The sequence below is a fragment of the Rhinoraja longicauda genome, unplaced genomic scaffold (assembly GCF_053455715.1).
Source record: "Rhinoraja longicauda isolate Sanriku21f unplaced genomic scaffold, sRhiLon1.1 Scf000146, whole genome shotgun sequence".
Lineage (NCBI taxonomy): Eukaryota > Metazoa > Chordata > Chondrichthyes > Rajiformes > Arhynchobatidae > Rhinoraja > Rhinoraja longicauda.
Genome location: NW_027601364.1, coordinates 197,501 through 205,000, shown reverse-complemented (window position 1 = coordinate 205,000; position 7,500 = coordinate 197,501).

Below are 7,500 nucleotides of genomic sequence, written 5' to 3'. Positions count from 1 at the left end.
AAGGCGGCGTACTTTAAAGTACTGCAGCTCGAGCGCACAAGGTGCGCGGGGAATTGTTAGCGGCGCCGTGCTTGTGCTGGCGGTGACCATGGCTGCCTGCTCCTTTGGTTCACGATGTCCCCGCCGAAGGCGGCGTACTTTAAAGTACTGCAGCTCGAGCGCACAAGGTGCGCGGGGAATTGTTAGCGGCGCCGTGGTTGTGCTGGCGGTGACCATGGCTGCCTGCTCCTTTGGTTCACGATGTCCCCGCCGAAGGCGGCGTACTTTAAAGTACTGCAGCTCGAGCGCACAAGGTGCGCGGGGAATTGTTAGCGGCGCCGTGCTTGTGCTGGCGGTGACCATGGCTGCCTGCTCCTTTGGTTCACGATGTCCCCGCCGAAGGCGGCGTACTTTAAAGTACTGCAGCTCGAGCGCACAAGGTGCGCGTGGAATTGTTAGCGGCGCCGTGGTTGTGCTGGCGGTGACCATGGCTGCCTGCTCCTTTGGTTCACGATGTCCCCGCCGAAGGCGGCGTACTTTAAAGTACTGCAGCTCGAGCGCACAAGGTGCGCGGGGAATTGTTAGCGGCGCCGTGCTTGTGCTGGCGGTGACCATGGCTGCCTGCTCCTTTGGTTCACGATGTCCCCGCCGAAGGCGGCGTACTTTAAAGTACTGCAGCTCGAGCGCACAAGGTGCGCGTGGAATTGTTAGCGGCGCCGTGGTTGTGCTGGCGGTGACCATGGCTGCCTGCTCCTTTGGTTCACGATGTCCCCGCCGAAGGCGGCGTACTTTAAAGTACTGCAGCTCGAGCGCACAAGGTGCGCGGGGAATTGTTAGCGGCGCCGTCGTTGTGCTGGCGGTGACCATGGCTGCCTGCTCCTTTGGTTCACGATGTCCCCGCCGAAGGCGGCGTACTTTAAAGTGCTGCAGCTCGAGCGCACCATGTGCGTGGGGAATTGTTAGCGGGGGCGTCGTTGTGCTGGGGGCTGACTGTCCCTAGTGGGTATAGGATAATGTTAATGTACGGGGATCGCTGGGCGGCACGGACTTGGAGGGCCGAAAAGGCCTGTTTCCGGCTGTATGTGTATGATATGATATGATATGATGCCTGCCTGCTCATTTGGTTCATGATGTCCACGCGGCAGGCGGAATATTTTAAAAGCACTGTTCTGTACGAAGTGCACAATGTCCGTTGGGGAAATGCAGCTGGGGGTCGGTCGACCGGCTGACGACGCCTGCCTGCCGATTTGGTTCACGATGTCCCCGCCGAAGGCGGCATACTTGAAAGTACCGCCGTTCGCGGCGCGCAATTTGCGGGGGGAGGAATTGTTAGTGCACGTCTGTGTGCTAGGTGACGATGCTTGCCGACTTGGTTCATGCCGTCCACGCCGAAGACGGCGCCGTTTAAAGTACTGCCGCTCGAGGTGCACAATTTGCGGGGGAATTGTTAATGGGCGTCGGCGTGCTGGGTGACGATGTGGAGATGTGGAACGCCGAGCCAGATCTATCTTATTTGTTTGCTTGGCCCACTGGACTTTGCGTGGGCTTTGCAACACTGTGTGCTAGGTTAAATCACGGCCAATAGAGTGAGTGTTTTTAATGATCCTGATCTGATAAGGGGACTAGAGGTAAAAGAGCCGTTAGGAGGCAGTGATCACAACACGATAAGTTTTACTCTGCAAATGGAAAGGTAGAAGGGAAAATCGGAAGTGTCTGTATTACAGTATAGCAAAGGGGATTACAGAGGCATGAGGCGGGAGCTGGCCAAAATTGACTGGAAGGAGGCCCTAGCAGGGAAGACGGTAGAACAGCAATGGCAGGTATTCCAGGGAATAATGCAGAGGTTGCAGGATCAATTTATTCCAAAGAGGTGGAAAGACTCTAAGGGGAGTAAGAGACACCTGTGGCTGACAAGGGAAGTCAGGGACAGCATAAAAATTAAGGAGAGGAGGTATAACATAGCAAAGAAGAGTGGGAAGACAGAGGATTGGGACTCTTTTAAAGAGCAACAAAAGTTAACTAAAGAGGCAATGCGGGGAGAAAAGATGAGGTGCGAGGGTAAACTAGCCAATAATATAAAGGAGGATAGCAAAAGTTTTTTTAGGTACGTGAAGAGGAAAAAAATAGTCAAGGCAAATGTGGGTCCCTTGAAGACAGAAACGGGGGAATTTATTATGGGGAACAAAGAAATGGCAGACGAGTTAAACCGTTACTTTGGGTCTGTCTTCACTGAGGAAGATACACACAATCTCCCAAATGTTCTAGGGGCCGGAGAACCTAGGGTGATGGAGGAACTGAAGGAAATCCACATTAGGCAGGAAATGGTTTTGGGTAGACTGATGGGACTGAAGGCTGATAAATCCCCAGGGCCTGATGGTCTGCATCCCAGGGTACCTAAGGAGGTGGCTCTAGAAATAGTGGAAGCATTGGAGATCATTTTTCAATGTTCTATATAGATTCAGGATCAGTTCCTGTGGATTGGAGGATAGCAAATGTTATCCCACTTTTTAAGAAGGGAGGGAGAGAGAAAACGGGTAATTATAGACCAGTTAGTCTGACATCAGTGGTGGGGAAGATGCTGGAGTCAATTAGAAAAGACGAAATTGCTGAGCATTTGGATAGCAGTAACAGGATCATTGCGAGTCAGCATGGATTTACGAAGGGGAAATCATGCTTGACAAATCTACTGGAATGTTTTGAGGATGTAACTAGGAAAATTGACAGGGGAGAGTCAGTGGACGTGGTGTACCTCGACTTTCAGAAAGCCTTCGACAAGCTCCCACATAGGAGATTAGTGGGCAAAATTAGGGCACGTGGTATTGGGGGTAGGGTACTGACATGGATAGAAAATTGGTTGACAGACGGAAAGCAAAGAGTGGGTATAAATGGGTCCCTCTCGGAATGGCAGGCAGTGACCAGTGGGGTACCGCAAGGTTCGGTGCTGGGACCCCAGCTATTTACGATATGCATTAATGACTTAGACGGAGGGATTAAAAGTACCATTAGCAAATTTGCAGATGATACTAAGCTGGAGGGTAGTGTGAATTGTGAGGAAGATGCAATAAGGCTGCAGGATGACTTGGACAGGTTGTGTGAGTGGGCGGATACATGGCAGATGCAGTTTAATGTAGATAAGTGCGAGGTTATTCACTTTGGAAGTAAGAGTAGAAAGGCAGATTATTGTCTGAATGGTGTCAAGTTAGGAGGAGGGGGAGTTCAACGAGATCTGGATGTCCTAGTGCATCAGTCAATGAAAGGAAGCATGCAGGTACAGCAGGCAGTGAAGAAAGCCAATGGAATGTTGGCCTTCGTAACCAGAGGAGTTGAGTATAGGAGCAAAGAGGTCCTTCTACAGTTGTAGCGGGCCCTGGTGAGACCGCACCTGGAGTACTGTGTGCAGTTTTGGTCTCCAAATTTGAGGAAGGATATTCTTGCTATGGAGGGCGTGCAGCGTAGGTTCACTAGGTTAATTCCCGGAATGGCGGGACGGTCGTATGTTGAAAGGCTGGAGCGATTGGGCTTGTATACACTGGTATTTAGAAGAATGAGGGGGGATCTTATTGAAACATATACGATAATTAGGGGATTGGACACATTAGAGGCAGGAAACATGTTCCCAATGTTGGGGGAGTCCAGAACAAGGGGCCACCGTTTAAGAATAAGGGGTAGGCCATTTAGAACGGAGATGAGGAAGAACCTTTTCAGTCAGAGAGTGGTGAAGGTGTGGAATTCTCTGCCTCAGAAGGCAGTGGAGGCCAGTTCGTTGGATGCTTTCAAGAGAGAGCTGGATAGAGCTCTTAAGGATAACGGAGTGAGGGGGTATGGGGAGAAGGCAGGAACGGGGTACTGATTGAGAGTGATCAGCCATGATCGCATTGAATGGCGGTGCTGGCTCGAAGGGCTGAATGGCCGACTCCTGCACCTATTGTCTATTGTCTATTGTCTATAATCAACCACTTTATTTTGCCCGTCTTTGTGACTCCTCTTTGACACGTCGATCACCGCTGAGGCTGTTTTACCTGTTTCCCCTATGTACCGTAAGGTACACTCCTTACATTGAACTGCATACACCCCATTATTTCGCTCACGGGTTATCCTCTGTGCTATCCAGTCTCTCCTGTCACCCTGTTCTATGTTTTTGTCTATTACCCAGTGGGAGCAGGCCCCATATTGACATTAATTTGTAACCCTACTGCTCCCCTCGTCTGCTGGTTTTATCACCATCTCATGTTTATCCCTCAGCTCTGCCGTGGTCTCCCTCTCTTTTTTTCTGGTGAGGTTCGGCCTATCCTTTGTCATGGGCATATCCCAGGCTGTTTTAGTAACGTTCTTTTAAAACGTGTCGTGTTTGTTTGGCTTTACCCACGTTCCAGCATTAGAGGCCAATTTTTGCAATGTTTCCTGGGTGGGATTTGCCGGTTTTACAAATGGTGTCACTATCTCACCCTGCTTCCTGATACCCTTATGGGGTCGGCTCTGTTCTTGCAGAACCCTCGGGTGGTGCAGAGTCTGGGCCTTGTTATCAATATCTTGCCCTGCTTCCCGATACCCTTGCGGGTTCGGCTCTGTTCTTGCAGATCCCTCAGGTGGTGCAGAGTCTGGGCGGCATCGTCACCCAGCACACCGACGCCCACTGAAAATTACCCACGCACAGTGCGCGCCTGGAGCGGCAGTAGTTCAAACTACCCCTACCCCTACCCCTACCCCTACCGCTACCCCTACCCCTACCCCTACCCCTAACCCTAACCCTAACCCTAACCCTAACCCTAACCCTAACCCTAACCCTAACCCTAACCCTAACCCTAACCCTAACCCTAACCCTAACCCTAACCCTAACCCTAACCCTAACCCTAACCCTGACCCTAATGCAGGCAGAGTTATTTATAAAGTGGCCCAGACTCTGCACCACCTGAGGGTTTTGTAACAGAACCAACCCCATAAGGGTTTCAGGAAGCAGGGCAAGATATTGATAACAAGGCGCAGACTCTGCACCACCTCAGGGTTCTGCAAGAACAGAGCCGACCCCATAAGGGCATCAGGAATCAGGGCAAGATATTGATAAAATGGCCCAGACTCTGCACCACCTGAGGGTTCTGCAAGAACAGAGCCGACCCCATAAGGGCATCAGGAAGCAGGGCAAGATATTGGTAACAAGGCCCACGGGGAAGGCGGCATACTTTGGGGTTATTTTGTAGTGAGTTTTGAAGGCATGTGCTAGTGTTACGCATACCGAGGGCGCGCAAAGTTCGGCGCGCCCGGGCCAAAACGCCTCTGCTGGCCGCGGCCGAGTCGGCCGACGGATTGCCACGGACTTGCTTGACGACCTGTCACTCTCCGTGCATCGGTTGCACGCCCGGTTCGTCCTTTCCATTTGTTTCATGATGTACACGCGGCAGGCGGAATATTTTAAAAGCACTGTTCTGTTCGAAGTGCACAATGGCCGTTGGGGCAATGCAACTGGGGGTCGGTCGACCGGCTGACGACGCCTGCCTGCCGATTTGGTTCACGATGTCCCCGCCGAAGGCGGCATACTTGAAAGTACTGCCGTTCGCGGCGCGCAATTTGCAGGGGGGAGGAATTGTTAGTGGACGTCTGTGTGCTGGGTGACGATGCTTGCCGACTTGGTTCATGCCGTCCACGCCGAAGACGGCGCCGTTTAAAGTACTGCCGCTCGAGGTGCACAATTTGCGGGGGAATTGTTATTGGGCGTCGGCGTGCTGGGTGACGATGTGGAGATGAGGAACGCCGAGCCAGATCTATCTTATTTGTTTGCTTGGGCCACTGGACTTTGCATGGGCTTTGCATCATTGTGTGCTACGTTAAATCACGGCCAATTGAGTGAGTATTTTTTATTCAACCACTCTATTTTGCCCGTCTTTGTGACTCCTCTATGACACGCCGATCACCGCTGACGTGTTAATCTGCGTGTTAGGTATCTCGGGGGTCAGTTGGACGGACAGATGTGTAAGGGTTTTGTTCGGAAGGATCGTTGAGTGTAAACGGTGAACGGGGGTTAAAGGCCCTGAGGTTTCAATCCTCTAAAGAATGTAAAAGGTCTGACGCGTTAGCTAGCAGCTAATGAGGTGAACCTAGCAGCTAATGAGGCTCTCTCTCTCTCACGGCCCCGGGACTCCCTCCCTCCCTCCTCCCTCTTGGAACCCTCCCTGCGTGGGGGGGGGGCACGAAGAAAAAGAGGGTATAAGAAGAATCCAGTGGAAGGAGTAGGGACTGGGGGCGAGGTCAGACAGCCTATCCGGCTAATAAAGCATCATGAGGTTAGGTATAAACTCTGATGACTGCATAAACTCGCCCCTAATGGGGGGGGGGGGGGCACTCTCTCCCCCACCCCTCTCTCCCCAGTGCCACTCCCTCCGACCCCCCCCCCACTCTCTTCGTGTCGCTGGGCCCGCCCGGCACGGCCCCGAGGATCACTCCCCGCGCGGCAACGGGACACCGGGTCGCCGGGCCCGCAGGGTCGTCAGTCGGGCGGGGGGGGGGGGAGGGTGGCCATGCCAGCAGCAGGAGAGGTTTCCAACGAACCCGCGACCGCAGCAGGACCGCCCTCGGCAGACATTTGGACCCAGCGGGTCCGTTCGGGATGGTTGCCGGGCCCGCAGCAGAGGTTTCCTTCCACCCAACGGGGGGGGGGGGGGGGGGGGGGGGCGGGGCTGCCCATCTTCCCGCTCGAAGCAACGGCCTCACCCTAACGGCCTCACCCTAACAACCCTCACCCTGACCCTAAACCGCTCGGTTCATGACTTCTCTCCGTTTGGTTCATGAATTCGCCATTTAGTTCACGACTTCTCCTGTTGGTTCCTGACTTCTACCTCGTGGTTCGTGATTCCGGCGGGTAGGTGGGGTGCCCGGATACTCTCGGCGAAAGGTGTTCAAGTGGCAACGGCGGTCCCGTAGATAAGACGGGTTCGGATGCTCGAGCGTGTCGAGTAAGCGCCGGATCGGCGCCGGGCGCCCCCGGCCGGCTGGCTTGCCCCCCCCCCACCCCCCCCCCCCCCCCTGGCGGCAGAAACGTGTATCGCGCCAGTGCCGCCGCTGAGGTCGAGATTGGCCGCCTCGACCGTTCGAAGCGTCGCAATTCCGGCGGGACTTCCGAACGCTCGTACCGCCAAGTCAGCCGCGACATTCGAGAATTGCACTAAGTCCGAAAGCTGGCGTCGCTTCTTTTTTGCCCGCCGCAGGTTAACGATTTGACGGCGGAAGTCGAGGAGGTCCGATGTGCGGCCTTCAGCGGGGCCGCGGCGCGCCTTTCCCGCCAGGCCTATCGGCCCGTCTCCCGCCGGCCAGAAAATGGCATTTCTTGTCCGGGCGGTCCCGATCACGGTTAACGACTTACCACCGGAAGTCTCTATGACCCCGCAGTTTGCGGCCCCGCGGCGGGCGTCAGTGCGACACGACCGGACGGACGACCGGGCCGACTCCCGCCGACCTCAAAACGGTTTGTTTTGCGCGAAGATGGAGGTGGCGTGCCCGGAGATTTTCGGGAACACGATTTTCAGAGACACT